Below are 16531 nucleotides of genomic sequence, written 5' to 3'. Positions count from 1 at the left end.
AGGACTAATGGTACACTTTATTGATCCTGTGTGCTGTAATCTAGCTGCAGCAGAGTGCTGGGACTGCTCTACAGGGTCATCTCCAGCCATCTGCCTCAACAACATGAGTATCTACAACTTATTACAACAATGCCACACATCTGGCCACCAATGAGAGCTGAAATAGATCTAAGAGGACAGAAATACATATATTAACTGACAGGTTGAACGAGAACAGTTATCTAAATTCTAATTTGAAGATTAAAAAGGGCCTTGTTTTTAACGGATAGTGTCACTCTTATAATATAATGAACTGGCGTTTTGTTTAGGATTGAAATTATCTGTGATTGATTAGTCAACAGAAAATCAGTGTTGGGCATGTTACTATAACTAATTACTTCATAAAAAACATTATTTTCCAAATACTCATCAGCTAATACATTTGTTACATTACTGATTACATTGCTATGGTTCCTTGAAACAGCTCCGATCCTTGCCTAACCACGCATTAGTCGTGGTTATGAATTGGTTTACCACTTCGGTCTAGACAGATATAACTGTTGTTCTGATGGACTGCCATGAAATTGTATAAAGATATTCATGGTCTCCAGAGGATTAATCTTTATATCTTGAGATATAGAGACATCAATTACAGGAATTATCTGAATGTTTCCATAGCAACATCAGTAAATCAAAGTTTTCACTTTTTTGGCCGCCAGTGTCTCAACTATTGCTAAGAAGAATTGCCATGACATTGAGGAATTGAGGAATTGAGGAATTGTAATACCTTTGAGGGATACCTAACTTTTCGTCAATAACACTAGCTTGGGGTCAAGATATTAATTTCCAATACTTTGGTTTATGACAAAACACCTGTTTGAAGTATTTACCTCGGGCTCTTCAAAGCATATTTATCACTTTTTGTTGTCACATTCCTTAACCAAATGATGAATCTATTCATCAAAGAAGACAGGTTCATTAATCTAATTTGACAGACCTGAGGAAAAAGACTATTGATAGCGTGACAGCCACAAAACCAGCACACAACGTTTTTTGCAGTACTGGCCCATAGGAAAAGCTGAAAAACAAACGCAGAGCCCGGCTGGTGATGGTCAATATTCTATCGATTGCTCTGGTTGGACTCACTTTCCTATGGATCAACAAGATATTTTATATAACTCTGCGTGGTTTGGCTGGGCTTCACACTGTGGGCTCATCCAAGGCTCCTACAGCCACATTGTGTTGTTGTGTGTGCTCGCTACTCCTGAATATTAGCCTCCTTGTTTGCATTTGGATCGTTGTCTTTCAACCGTCTCCCTTCCCGTTCTGTTATATGTATTTGTGTGTCTCTTTTTTTCTCTCTCGCTGCTCTTCCTCCTCGTCCCAGCGGATCTTCCAGGCTCTTAGCTGCTCTCCTTTTCTCTTTCTCTCACACTCTCATCTGCAATCTCACATCTTCTCTCTGGTGTCTCAGTGAGTGCCAGGCAGGGCGTCCCTGGAGTGACCTTGGGGGTAATGAGCTCCTGATCACGAGTCAGGAAACCCGGCATTCAACACCCAAACCACCACCCTCCCCTCACCCCATGCAACACACACACACACAAAAAAAAAAAAAAAACACTACACAGCTATTGCATGCTCAGCCCACAAAGAGAAATAGTATTGCAGAGACAGGGCAGCAGGGTAGAGGTGCAGATGAAAAGAGACTAGTGAAAATACTTCTTCAAACTCTGATATACAACTACCAGACCTCCAAAATAAAGTAAGTGGATTTCTTTTCTGGTGGAACACTAACAGATTCCTAGCGTCTGTGGGTAGGTGATGGTGAGCTGCTTTTCTAGAGCAGAAAACATTCAAGTTCAACTGTATTCTGTGCAGAAAGACTCAGCAGTACAGATGGCATGAAGGCCAGTTTTGGAGTGTGTTCTTAGCGTGTGTATCTGTGCCCATGTTGGGGATGAGATTGATATGACTGCCAGTATCAACCCCCCTGTTGTTTTCAAATGTTGCAATAAAATAAGTTTGGAGTAAGTTGCAAAAGAAACCCAGTTAAGATCCTCCAGTGTTAAAAATGTTTTTGCATTTCTGTATGTTTCAGACATATTCGCCTGTTCAGTTTACTCTTTAATATTTTACCAAAACGCTTCTGTAAACATGGTCTTTGTTGCTCTTCCCATTTGGAGCAGATTTTTCCCCGAGGCTGTTGATAAGAGATAATAAACATATGAAAACATAAAAGACTATTAAGCTTAAAATACTGAGATGTATAACTGCAGATGGAAAAGTAGCTTCTAGACATATTGGGTAAACATTAACAATTGGAAAGTCACAATAATCCAGCAGCCATGGGCTATGGGCTGTGGTATTAAATCAGTAACAGGGCCGTCTCCTCAGTGATTAGACTTCAAACATCCATATGTTTTGTTTATTATCGCTATCAGCCAAATATATGCAAGCCCAATTAAGCATGTCTGTGCATGGGTGCTGGTTGAAGTAGGCCACTTTTGCCGAGGATGTGGTAATTTGGGTCAGGCCTGACTGGAATGACAAACCCGGAGCGGGCGTATTGTAGCAGCGCGATGTGGTCCGGCAGACCTTCTGCTTGCGTTGCCATGGCTTTCTTCAGCACTGGTATAGCAACCTGAGTCAGACCAAACAGTGTTCCTCTCTGTCTTATTGGCATTCCTGCTGTGGACAAAAGCTCTCTCCGGCTCATTCTTGCTCGAAATGAGGTGTCCGCTTCATTTCTTTAGAATCAACACATGGTGTGGTCCTAATACAAGAGCTGGGGGAGATTAAACACGAGGTGGAGATGAGCTTGAGAAACCAGCTTTGGGTCGGTAGGAAGTCAGAACACAATGTGGATTAAGCTGGACGACAGCCAGGAGGGCCACACTCATAAAACCGCTTCATTCCTAAATAACTCCTGACATTTTACTTCCAAGATGGCCACTTGGAGGCCTTTAAGAGACATTTTACACATTCTGTCCTTTTCTCTAGTTAAATGCTTGCCCCACAAACTTCACCACGTGATCGTGCCTATATGTCAAGACCAAGCACAAAGCCAGTTCATTTCCTTCTGTGTCTACACAAATGCTTTGACGAGACTGCTCTCCATGGAGGAGCCGGAGCAATAAGGCATAGAAATGCGCTGTTAGGGCCCTGAGAAGTCCGCTCCAGGGGGGAGGGAAGAGCGGTGAATGGAGCCAATTCTCATCTATAGGGCACAAGCAAGTGGGTGAGAGAGAAAGAGAGGGTAGGGGGATGAGGACATACACAAAGATCCTCACATTGAGTGGCTGGTTTATTCTTGTGGGGTACGCACTGACCCCTCACATGCGGGATGAACAGAATGAGCCTTGATGGGGTCCGGAGAGCCTCCAAAGAAAGGGAGGAGGGATAAAGAGAGGAATAGAAGAAAGGAGGAGGGGAGAGATGCCAGGAGAGAGGCCTGTTGAGGAAACATCCTTCATTGCATCAAGTTGTAGGCGTCATATCACAAAAACATCCAAGTGGGTAAACAAAAAAATCAACTGAGATTTTAATTAACTAGTTGTGGCAACCATTCCCTTTTAAAGTTCTTACTGAGATTTACTAACTTTGTTAAAGGGCTTAGCAAAGTCAGACAGAAACAATCATCCAGGTTTTAGCACACAGATTACTTAAAAAAAAATGGTCACAATTAAAGCAGAAGAAACAGAGATCCTGATCCTCAGTATAGGCCAAGCTCACTTGATCCTACATTTCCCACAATCCAACTCAGAAGCGCGTTGGAGCTTTGATGTCAAACAATGATGTTTATTACAAGTCAATGGCTGGAGAATTCATATCACAAGTCACAGCAGCAAAAGGTTCTGACTGCACTGGTGGGTTGTCATGTCAATTCTGACCAGCCTATCTTTCGATAGACCTTTTAACTAGTTTACAGAGAGTTAATGAGCATATTGGGGGAGGCGTAAACATCTGTGGAGCTTAGAAAGCCAGCGTTCTCACAGTCGTAAACCATTTCGTGACCGAGAGTTGAACTGGTTTATCAAGATAGCTGGAGCCTCCCATTCCTTAAGAGAGATAACAGAGCCAGGGTTTGGTCGTAAACGTCAACACACAGAATAGGTTAAATATCTAAAGTAAAGACAGAAATATTCTTTGACAGTAAGTACAATATAGTTTAGTTTATTTATTTTTTCGAGCGTGTAAAACCAAGGAAAATACAAATGAAACAAAAGATGATACAGACATGATACAGTACTATACAAATGAATGCAATAACAAAACGAAATATTTAATTAATAATTGAATAGTCTGTAGTATCATTGTCTGATATCAATAAACAACAAAACTTTAGCTAATTACACGTCCGAAAAGGGGTCGGAAGAAGTTTACACTTATTTAAACCGACCCCTTCTCCCTTTTTTTTTTACTTTACTTTACATCTTAATATATGTTAACATACAATATCAATGTATACTTTAACCTTGAATAATTTATATAATCATTCATTTAATATATACAGGCAAGTTAGGAGAATGGTCTCTATATATACATACACATAATATGTACATACACAAATTCATAAATAGAATACAAAACAAGAATATAAACAGTTATGGTTTAGCAGTGTCATCGCTGTACCTTGTGAGAATTGTGTCTTTATACCTCTTTTTGAATAGTTTGATGTTTGGACATCCCTTTAGCTCCTCACTCAAATTGTTCCAGATCTTCACCCCACAAACAGAAACACAAAAAAACTCTAACTAATGCAAATAATGTCCAGAACCACACAACTACTTAGCTTTAGCTGCTGCACAGACCTCGAGGAAAAAACCCAAGATTGCCACTGAACTCTCCCCATGTCTTTCATTCAGCTGTTGCCATGCGCAGTCTGTTGGGTTAATGGTAAAGTCTGGAAACGTTCTCATGGAGACGTCAAGCAAGCAGCTATCTCATTACAGGCAGAGAAGAGACAATCTGATCTGTCTTCAAACGCCTCTAAGCGGGTGATGAGAGATTGTTCCTCTTGTCTGAGGTTGGTTCCAATTGTCTGAGGAAGTGCATTGACAGGGCTACTAATTGCCTTTTGTTGAGGAATTTAAAAACATGGGACAGGGTTTGTGTTTGGCATGTTGTGGATCCCTCAATGGCATTTTGATCAAAAACATACCGCCAGCGTCTTGTTTTGCCCTCTAAAGAAAAGTGCTAATCTCTTTCCTTCCTCAGCTTTTCTTCCTTTTCGAAAAAACTAATATCAGATTGTGGGCTGCATCTCTCTGCCCCGCTGTTGGCTTGATCTGGTGTTTGATCCTCGGAGAGCTAATGATAACCCGAGGCCTTCCCCTGTAATCAGTCAGCTCATTAGTGTCCAAATGAGTCACACAGCCACCCACACACACGCAAACACAAACTGTCCCCAGGCCTAGAAGGTGACTAATACAGTTTTCTACCTACTGTAAAAGTAAACATATGTCAAATTGGACTAACATTTAATTGGATGTGTTTGGTTATAGTGTGATCTGCTACAAATTGAAATGTACTCGAACATAAGTATCAGAGATTTAGCTCATTTTATACAGACATAACTGAAAACTTTCAAAACATGTTCAGGGGTTTTTCTAGAAAAATATGGTACGAGGGCTTTGATCTTCGCCCATACAAGATGGCGCCGCAGACGTAAACAACAACGCCACGTCGGAGCTCCGTAAAAACAAAGCTGTTTATGCCGTCTGACGGTCTATTTGACACGATCTAGTAATTCTACAGCTTTGACAAACAGAAATAATGTTTTCTGGCATCAGTTTCAAATTTAACGGGGAGAATCTGCATTTTGGTATGAGGTAAAACCCTGAAGTTTATGGGTGTTGAAATGTAATCCCTCTATTCCACCAAAAAACAAAAATATTGTTGTCTTAAGACTAATTTTTCATTCATTTATTTGTCCAGGATTTCTCTTTTTGGGGAGCATTTAATGATAATTATATATAATGACAATAACAGTTTAAATACTAATAATTACAAAAATCACCCACAGATTTCCTATGTTATGACGTACTTGTAAAGGAAGCGGTGTCAATTTAAATTCAAACTGGATTTCCTGTATGTAGCAATTATAAAAGTTTGGCTTATTTGAAGCTATTGCACCTGCAGGATTCTTTCTAAATGTGTATCCTCGTGGTTGATTGCACTCAAAAGCGTCTGCTGAATGAATTATAATGTAATGAAAATCATTATGCAACAACAATGGATGTAGACTGACATTTAGTTATTTCAGTCTATGTATCTGTATGACTATTATTACTTTTTTTGTTTTGTTTTGTTACTTCCCATTGTAAAGCGTCCTTGGGTTTCGTGAAAGGCGCTATAGAAATTGAAATTATTATTATTTACAGGTGGATTACACAAAAAATAAGTAAAACTCTGCCAACTAGATTTCATACCAGAAATGAATGAGTGCCAAGAACAGTTGTCAAACATATGCATGTATAAATGCAACGGTGCCCAATTGATATCTTGTCTCTTGTGGTGGAAAACTCAGGAGCAGAAAAGAAAGTGGCACCTGTGGTGTGTGGAGACTGGAGACGTAAATAAAATGCACTTTTTGGTGTAATGGTCTATTACATCTCACTCTTTGATACAGGCTCTACCTTTACACGTCGGCAGAATGATTTGTTTTCTGTCTGATGACTGTAGACTTCAGTACCTGTTCACAGAGATCTAGTTCAGTTTGTCTCCAATGCCTTCAAACAGCGTGGGAGGGCGCTTTATGTTTGATGTGCTCAAGGCACAGTCTGTAGGCTACAGTACCTATGATGTACTTCAGCTCTGTTTTATGGCTCTAATGTCTAAGGAGATGGATTGTGCTCGTATTGAATTTGACTTTCTTTGACACGCATGGCGGTATATTGTATTTGTTCTTTCACATTACATTACTGCTCCTGTTTGTTATGTTTGTTTGTCTAAGCTTCACATGTGTAATGTATATATTACCCAAGGTCTATTTGTTTATGTATAATATTTCTAATATATATATATATATATATGCATGTCATTTGGGATGAATAAAGTATCTATCTATCTATCTATCTATCTATCTATCTATCTATCTATCCATCTATCCATCTATCTATCTATCTATCTATCTATCCATCTATCTATCTATCTATCCATCTATATCTATGCTAAAGTGGGCTGGAAAACATTTGACTTGCAACTGTATTGTTTTGATTGGAATGGTCGACAACAAAATGGATTAGGGTTTTTGGACACTTGAAAGCAAAACAACAGAACATTACCTTGTTTATGTCCAGCAGATCATCGTGGATCCAAATTCAGGACACAAACATCGATGGCAGAAAACAAAAGATGGCAAAAAACAAACTGAGCAGAACTGTTCCTTAAATGACAAAAAGGGATCTAACGACAGAAAACCAGGATGTAATCACAGGCGAGACTAATCAGGGACAAGAAACAACTGGGGAGGAAAGGCAAAAGACAAAGGCACCAGGTGAACACAATCAGGTCATCAAACAGGAGGGAAAACACAGACAGGAAGTAAAAGCAGACATGACATAGGGAGTACACTTTTCAAAAATAAAACAGGAAATAGATCTTTATCATATCGGTAATAAGTGTCGCTAAATCTGTCTTGGTGCTGCTTGGTGCTGGGAAGATATATAGTGATCTTGTGTAAATATATATGGCAGTTTGGTTGACATTTGGTTAATTAGGGTTTAAAGCTAAGCTCACAAATTGACTTTTGATTTGGACCCAAACAGCGGTCTCCTGTGTTTATTAGCCTGTCAAATCACCTTAATTCCTACTCCCATCACAATGTACGTCACTAAAGATCGCCACCTGTCGATAAACATAAAGATGGGTTGTAATAAGCTGCTTGTAAATACAACCAATAATGCTGCATATTTGATATGTAGATAAGGAGTTAATAAGGAGCATGTAGATTTTCGCATTAGCTTTTGTCTGATCTCATAAGCAGCTTAAACAGTTCCTGCAGTGTACAAGATGTAGTCTTTGGACAGAGATACTGTAGTTGGATATCTTCAGCAAATGTCATACGGGGAATACAGGTCCTAAGGGCGCTCCCCCACCCCTAGTGTGTGTGTGTGTGTGTGTGTCTGCGTGCGTGCGTGTGTGTGTGTGTGTGTGAACAGGCTTCAGAGTGTGAAGCACAGGGGAGTGGGGAGTGTTTGTATTCCTCTAATGAACTGAGGGACGATCTTATCTCACTCACGCACCATGTCATCAGAGAGAAAACTAAATGGAGGACAGTTGAAACTTGAGTTGCATTTGCCATTAAAGATTGATTTAAATGCAGTGTTAGATACTTACAGAAATGGTCTTTTTTCAATATTGACCATCTGACTATTCCTTCATTAGTCCCTTTGTTGATTACTACAGGTGCTACTACTATGCTGGCAAAGCTCCACCTAAATGCTGAAAACTATTGGCTCAATCAATGCAATCTCCTTTTATTCAGAGCCACTTCTTAGGATGCTTTGTAGCCGGGAGTGGATTCGACCCGACCAGTGGAGTTATTAGCAGTATTATAATCATTTCTAAAGAGAGTATTTGATTCTCAGCAGGAGTAAACAGTGTGTAGGTGAGGAAGGGAGGGGAAAAAGCATTCAGAGACGTGTGGTAGGAGGTCGCTCTCAATCACAGAGATGCAGGGGTTTGTTGTGATGTGGCCACTGATGTTGAATGGAAAGTTAAATTGATCGTGAGCATCGCTGTGGGACTCCGTCTGCCACTTAGTGTCTCCATTCCAATCCGATTGCTAATTGGATTGCTAATGGTAATGCTGCGCAGGAATGAAAACTTTTCTGATTGGAATGGTTTGAATAGTTCATTGTAAAATGTAATTGTGTTTTTAAGCATGGTGATCACCTGAAAGAGAGATCCAATTCCTCCAACAGTACTCTCTTCAGTGGAGGCACAGAAATGATAGTTTTGGGTAGAAAAGCTCCATGTTTTGCTCCTTGTAGATGTTTTTATTAGGCCGAACTATGGTTACCAGGCTGCTTTAAGCACCACATCTCAATATTTAAAACCAAAATAATTTTAAAACTGTTTCTAAAACCTCCTACCGCCAAAGGGGGCATCTAATCCCTGGTTAAATCTCAGCAGGTTTTAATTTGCCCCGGTGGAGAGTTTCTGCAATTCTGGGACGTCATCCTCCCTTGAGGCACCACAATCTGGAAGAAAATATGATTCGGAAAGTTAAACACCTAAGATGGATAGGCAGTGGATTAGATATAGGCCCACTTCATGGGTGCAAACACCAAGGATGGTTTCATGTCCACCCACCAGTAAGTAATTAGAAACCAGGATCAGTGAGGATGGGGGTGTTTTCAACAAAGCTCCGAGGGGGAAAACGTTCTTCAGGCACTTGTTACTTGCCCTAAATACCGTGTGCGTCCATGTCATAGCTGTCCCTTCAGTCGGAACTGAATTTGGAGCTCTGACGTTAGAGTTAAAAGTTTCCTTCACATGGAAGGGAAAGGAGAAGTGAGAGTAGAGTGGGAAGGAATTGGGGAAAAGGGAGAGAGGCGAGAGAATCATTCGTCATATCCATCAGTATTCCATCCGCAGCTTGTGCTGTGAGACAGCCGGTCTGTCCAAACAAACAACCAGCAGAGGGGGGATGTCTCATTATTACTTCTCCTCTTTTTTCTCACCCCGAGATCACATTCCTTCTGACCACAAACACCGGGCCGAGGCTGTGGCCATGCCCTCTGTCTCCGCTGGAGTTTAGAAATGTTAGCAGGGCTAGTAAGGCAACAATTCACATGCTGTTCTCTCCATGACAAGGACAGTACAGAGCAAGCCTGCGGCCTGGGAAAGTCAAAAAACACAATGTGAATTCAGATTTTATGAGCTTTGAGATTGGCGCCCTCTACTCCAGATGTCTGGTGGAAGGGGCGTCCGTCCACCCTTGAGACGTCCTCTCTTCACGCCCCTATCTGCTGCCTTCTATTCCTGATAGTTTATCACCAAAATCACAATCAAATGTATACAATGGAGGCTTCGACAGATCTCTCCCATTAAAATGTTGCAGATATCGGCAAATGTAAGTGTCTTTAACTACCTTTTTAAATGCAAATATTCATGAGGAGATGACACAGTTATGTAATTAATGGAGCATGAGTAACTCTGATACATTAAGACGTTTCACTGCTGCTTCCCACCTAAGATGGCATTTGTGATTTTTCATGTTTCTCGTCTGAATCACATGTACCCTGCGGTGTTTTTATTAGCCTTTACGCTTTACAAAGAGGGAGGGGACTTACGATGAGGCCCACCCCCTGGACATGAATGTTGCAATTAGGTACACCCCCAACAATTTGCACATTTAGTTCCTTATTGTTTGGCTTCATAGTCGATAAGAGGCATCAAATGTAGTTATTCCAACTTTTTTGATGCAGAGAAATTGACAAAATCTTGAAATAACACTTGATGAGGTATTCCAACTACTGCTTATCTACATGAACCAACTCCTAATCGCTTAACGGTGGTCGATGGAAACAAGTATTCATTCAAACGTTTTTGAGACCATTTTCTCGAAACAACCCATTACATTTGATTACATTTGGATGGAAACGTGAATCGTGAATGGCAACAAACCTCTCAAACTCAACTTTTGTTTCCAGCTTCCCAAATCAGTGTGCTGCATTACATTCCTTTAAGAACATGGCATTTATTCGTCACTAGAATAGGCACCAGACCCCACGATTCTGCTCCCTGAAGGTCTATTAACTCAAATCTAATGCATACGATCAGATCTTTCAACTACTCCCAATAATGGGGATGGGGATCCTGGTGGACACACAATTTGTGGTGTGCATTAATTTGTTTTGAGCATCCGTTACTGTTTATTCATTGTATTGTCAACCGTCTGTATGACAGATTGGTCGGTTAGTTATAAACAGGCTGTCATACAGGCGCCAGTAACACTACATTTCTCTCTTTATTATAGAAACCTTTCCTGTAGTTCTTTTGACTTTGTACGCTCTGCAGTGACAACCGGCTCAATTACGGAGTCATCAAATCTACTGAATGTCACATTTCCTTTTCACAGTGGGTGAAGTTAACTGCAGAGGCTCGTGTGACACACATAGTAAAAGATTGTGTTGGCGTTTGTACGCGAGGACTCTAATGCTCAGTGGCAAGTTTAAAGGTCATGTTTGATGCCCTTGGCTTTGACTGTAGGCAAGACCCACCCCGCCTCACCTCCCTGCCCCCCCCCCCCCCCCCCCCCCCCCCCCAGAGCTGAGCACAGCCGGTTTCATGGAGGCACTGCTGGCATTCACACAGCATCCCTGAGTTGTTTTTTCATTTTGAACGGGAATGATTGGATCTCTCCATGCAGCAGAATGGGCTCCCTTATTTATTTGTAAATTGTGCCACATGTATGGTTTGGTAAATAAAGATGGAGCAAATAGCGTCTTGTGCAGATGAATGTAGACAATGACAGCAGCGGGCACACTGAAAATCTGATGGTTTGCGTTCCTGGTGGAATTAAATAGCGTACCGCCGAGGCAGGGTGATGGTGAATAAGATGGATTTGTGAGGAGGACAAAAAGGGCATTGTGTGTGTGAGAAACAAAAGTAAATGAGGTTGGACGGAACATGAGCATATTGTGAAAGGAGTGAAAATCAGGAACATTTCCTTCCTTATTATCAGAGGGAATAAATGTTTCAACACTCATTAGTATATGCGGCTTATTGGATATTGGATTGTTCAATGTCCTATTTTATAACACCACTGCAGCACATAACAGTTAATGACCTGTATTTCAAATTAATGGATGCTTTTAGGGGCTATTCTGTTATTCTGCACTCATTTTTGCAGCTTAACAAACAAGTGAAAAGAGATCCACAGAAACCTCTTTGGCTAAAGAATCTGTGGTGAACTTCCGTGATGTTCATCGGCCCGAACCGTCAATGGAGCTGCAGACAAACAAGCTACAGCCGATTTTATTGTGGAATAAATTAGGTGGTGTGAATGCTGGGTATTGAATTCCCATCAGCCTCTCCAGCTGACGTCAGAGGACCTCAGGCGATGAATCTCTGCGGTGCTGCACATGCCCTCCGTCCTCGGTGACTGCTCTCCGCTTAAAACTCTCAAACACACACAAAAAGACACATTGTTGTGGCCCACTGGGACTTTGATGCCAATTACATGCCAATTACCTTTTCCCCCTCTATTTTCCTCCTTTCAAGTCAAGGACATGGCAGAAAAAAACATTATTTATATTTTTATTAAGTTTGGTGTTAAGGAAAGATTCCTCTTTGGGAAAACAGGTGATCAATAACTTTCAGCCAGCTGGTATCAGACAGGTTTTAAAGATGATTGCTTGTGTTTTATGCTGCTCTTTAAAAAAAGAGAGAAGACGTTTTGATCGAGACCGAGATATCAGTTTATGGTTGGTTTAATAACTGTGGATTTTATATCAGCTCTTGAGAGGCCGAGGCCAAAGCATGTGAAGAATTGTTTGGGTGTTTCCAGACTCTACAGGTTATAGACTGGACTTCATCTCTGTCCAGGAGACTTACGGCCCGTCTACACTACAGGCATCGAAAAATGCTTTCAACGCTTCGCCCATTCATTTGAATGGGGTGACGTAGAAGATTTTTAAACTTCGCCGAACTGCATTGTGGGGAGCATGGCATGGCTTTGCAAGCATCACGAGCATCTATCGGCATCAAAAGTTGAACAATGTTCAACTTTTGAGGCTCGATGCTTGGCATCAGCCAAACAAATCCCGCGTATGCAAATCTGACAGTACAAGCGCTAGCCAATCAAACCGCGTGTATGCTGGGAGAGACTACGCAGGTCATTTCCTCATATTCAAAAAAATGGAGCGGTAGTGAATCACCCGGTGCTGTATGATCAGTCTCTGTTGTGTTCATCTACCGGGATACAAACCGGAGGAGCGAGGCATGGAGGGAGGTGGCAGAGACAGTGGATGAAACTGGTAGGTTTTCGCCTGTTTGGGGATTTTATATCCAGTTTACTTCGTTTTAACATTGCTATTGCTTTGTATGCCGGGGGCGGGCGGGAGATTCCTGATTGGTTGTTGGTCGCCTTGGGCGCGAGAAATCCCCAAGCCTCAGACACGCCCAGCTTCAAGATTTTTTGATGCCTGTATTGTAGACGGGCCGTTAGCAGTGGAAGACAGTGCTAGATGAAGGCAATGCGCCGAGGTTAGCCTCCGAATTGCATCTCCTCGTGCCAAATGGCCCCAAAGACAATGCAATAAAGGTGAAGGATTTGATTCGGCCAAAAGTCATGTGCTTGACAGATCAGGCATGTCCAATCTTCCTCTGTCTACCATTCTCAGTAAATAACTTTCCCCCTGCTTCCTTGATGGCTGGAAATAAGACTGTCATTGGGTACTGGGATGTAGTGCGTCGCCAGCTATGCTTGATTCATTGAGGGTCGCGCAGAGCCTGGCAGAGCAGGAACTGAGTGACACTATCTTTGGAAACTGGAGTAAACAAGTTAAAAATAGCAGGCTTTCTTTGTAGATGGGTTCCAACAGTTATCTTTTAAGAACACCGTCTTAACAAGGAGTTGAAGCCCCTTCCAGATTGATTACGGTCGAAGATTTTCTGTAATTCTTCTGCATCTTAATACGACCACTTGGGGGCAGCAAAACAAGCTGTAAACATAACATTGACATATTATCACCTGTTAGCTAACGCGCTTGCAAACTGTTGCCTATTCATCAAGCTGATACAAAGCAACATTAGCAATAATTTGAAGTCGTGCCTCGGGGTAAATGCTCTTCAGATATTTTGTTTTCTTTTAACTCTGACACATCTTACTCTTTAGCCGCTAATTGCTCCATTATGTTAACCAGAAAGCAAACTTTTACGGTTTTCTGTTCAATACTGGGCAGGAGGTTTCAATAAACGTTGCAGGAACCAATGCTCGATAAAGCAACTTTGAACAAAAACAGAACAATTGGGAACTCTTTTAACCTAGGCGGTACCTACTGATAATTCTCTGTGCGTTTCGTCACTTCAAGCTACCCCTCTTAACTTATATATAGCCATTTGACTGATTTATACCATTTTTAATATTAGGCAGTGCAGCTTTAACTTGATCTAGTTCCCAGCAGGTTTATGAGAACTACAAGTTTTCTTTTTGCACCAAAAATATTCTCTGCAAGTCATGCTTTTTTAAGGGGCACTTCACAAACACTTAATTGTGATAGTCAATTTACTATATATTATTTCAGATCACGTAAGTAAATCTCATAAGTTAGTAGTATATTCCTATTGCAGCCTCTTCTCTGAGAGACAGAAGAGTTTTGACATGTTTGATAGGTTCTTGCAGTCGGCTGGTATTTCATGTCTGTTTCACCGAATGCATTTTGATGTGCTGCTGCGGTCCGGGCGTCTTTAACAGTCCCGACAAGCCTTTGTTCTCTCCGTGTTTTCATGTCTGATCCCCAACAGCCCACAGGGGAAAGCTCTGTTGGCCGTCCGCTGCGAAAGCCTTTCTGTTTGATCAACCTCGAACATATTTGAACAATTTAGGCAGGAAAGGGGTGCAGGTAATTCAAAGCCTGCCAAAAAAAGTGTTTCGGGGAGATGAGGAGACGTGAGGCTTTCTCATTTCTCCGATGCTGAATACCCCGAAACTACCCATCAACATGAACACAAACCCTTAATGTGGCTGCCATCTTCTATCTACAAAAAACCTTTTGAAATGATGGTATCTCTCCCCTAAAAGCACCCTTCTTCAGCTTCCCATTCCCCGGGAAATAACTTATTTTACCCAGTAGAGGCCAGTGTGTATCTGATGAGGTCATCCACTCAATGTAACAGCAAAAAAAGAAGAAGCTTTGAACACCAGTGGAGGTTACAGTGAGGAGGGGGAGCCATGGATATGATATAGTCGTGTCTAAGCAGGAGAATCACAGGGAGGAAATCAATGGGACATCGAGCAGCAGGAAACAAAAGAGACAAACAGTGTTTTACAATGGACTAAGGTAAACATTAAAGCCATCTCCAACACTGTTTGAAGTAGAAAAACACAGCGAGCAGGGAAGAAAAGCACAATTCAATATTACCATGAAAGAGCATTGATGGAGGGCTTCATTGAATACAGTCAATGCAATAGAGTGCAGACGAGAGGTCAGGGCCATTATGGATGGATCATGAGAGCCCTCTACTGACAGTTGAATCAAATGAAAACCAATATCACCATCAGAAAACAAAGTCCCCTGATTCCTATTGCTATCACACATTAAAAAGAATAATGGATTTAATACTGAATAGGTTTGATTATTTCCGTGGTTGATTCGTCAGAAATAAGCTGCTTTTTTCAAGTTCGCGTGGAGAGTTATAGTGAGACTCGGAAATCTAATCATCATTTAGCACTGAAATCTTTCTTCAAATACCCATACTGCTGTAAAATAAATGAAGAATAATTTAGTGATCAAAAGAGAAGGTGTGTTGAAGATATCTAAAAAATATCTAAAACAGCTTTTGGAATCGACCAGAGATTTATTTTGGACCCTTTGCCGTTGTAGCTCTGTAACCAACACATCCTCACTCCCAGGTCGGCCTATGTTGACGTTATGTCAAGTCCCCTGCCGGCTTTTTCCAACGCAAGGGGGGGGGCCTTAGCGTCCATTTTCAACGCAAGGGGGGGGCCCTTAGCATCCATTTTCAGCTTTCCGGGATGTCCATGTGCTTCTATGGACGCTCATGGAAGCATGGCATTCGTTTGTGTCAACTGCCCTTTAAGGCAATGAAGACACTACACTACCCAGAATCCCCAGCTATCGTTTGGACTACACCATGTGCTCTGTTTGACAAACCCCGTGATAGTCCTCAAGCTCTGTGATTGGAGAGTGTGCTCCGAGGGTTACCGAGCCTCAACAGCACTTGAAATGGGATGGAACCACGGCAGACTGTTCAAAACTGGATTTGAACGGGTCCACCGCGTCCCCCCCCCCGTCCCCAGAACTACACATGCTGGCTATTCTGTTTCGCAACATGTTCTCTATGGCACGTCTCTACTGGGAGTTGTAGTTTTAAAAGACGTTTTCGTATTTCCCATAATAAGAAGTTGCCAGTATTAAACTGTGTACATCCCTGGAGGTTTAGGGGACAGGAAACACTCACATTTAAAACATATAATTAATAAATGGGTGAAAATTGCTTGTGCCCATAATGGGCAGTATTAATATATATACCCACACGCCAGCTAAGGTCAGAAGAGCTTTATTTAACAGCTGGAATTATGTTTGTGACCCCTCCTGTTGTTAATTGATAACATAACATTACATTACATTAATTGATAAGCCTGAAACATGCACTTGTCAAGGTTCAGAGGCACATTTTGCAAATATGGCAGTAGCCATCGATCAGCTTAAGATAAGATATACTTTATTGATCCCAAGTTGGAACATTTGCGTTACATCAGCATGTGTAACAGTTAAATATGCAGTGGTGTTTATTTGTAAATCATTTAGTATAATCACACAAATTCTGTGTTTTATATTCAACAATTCTGTGTTCT

The 16531-nt window shown here is 41.4% G+C and overlaps 1 protein-coding gene across 1 annotated transcript in view; it reads left to right on the top strand.

Annotated features, from left to right (window-relative positions):
* The first annotated feature begins 1617 nt into the window (after window positions 1-1617).
* The window catches only part of ptn (pleiotrophin), a 54605-nt gene continuing 39691 nt past the window's right edge, over window positions 1618-16531 (top strand). The window contains exon 1 of the mRNA XM_034112332.2: window positions 1618-1741. The gene's annotated coding sequence lies outside the window, so the exon portion shown is untranslated. The remainder of the gene's footprint in view (window positions 1742-16531) is intronic.

The sequence above is a fragment of the Pseudochaenichthys georgianus genome, chromosome 23 (genome assembly GCF_902827115.2).
Source record: "Pseudochaenichthys georgianus chromosome 23, fPseGeo1.2, whole genome shotgun sequence".
In the NCBI taxonomy this organism is placed as follows: domain Eukaryota; kingdom Metazoa; phylum Chordata; class Actinopteri; order Perciformes; family Channichthyidae; genus Pseudochaenichthys; species Pseudochaenichthys georgianus.
The sequence above is the reverse complement of the archived record's forward strand: the minus strand, read 5'-3'. Positions and strand labels throughout refer to the sequence as shown.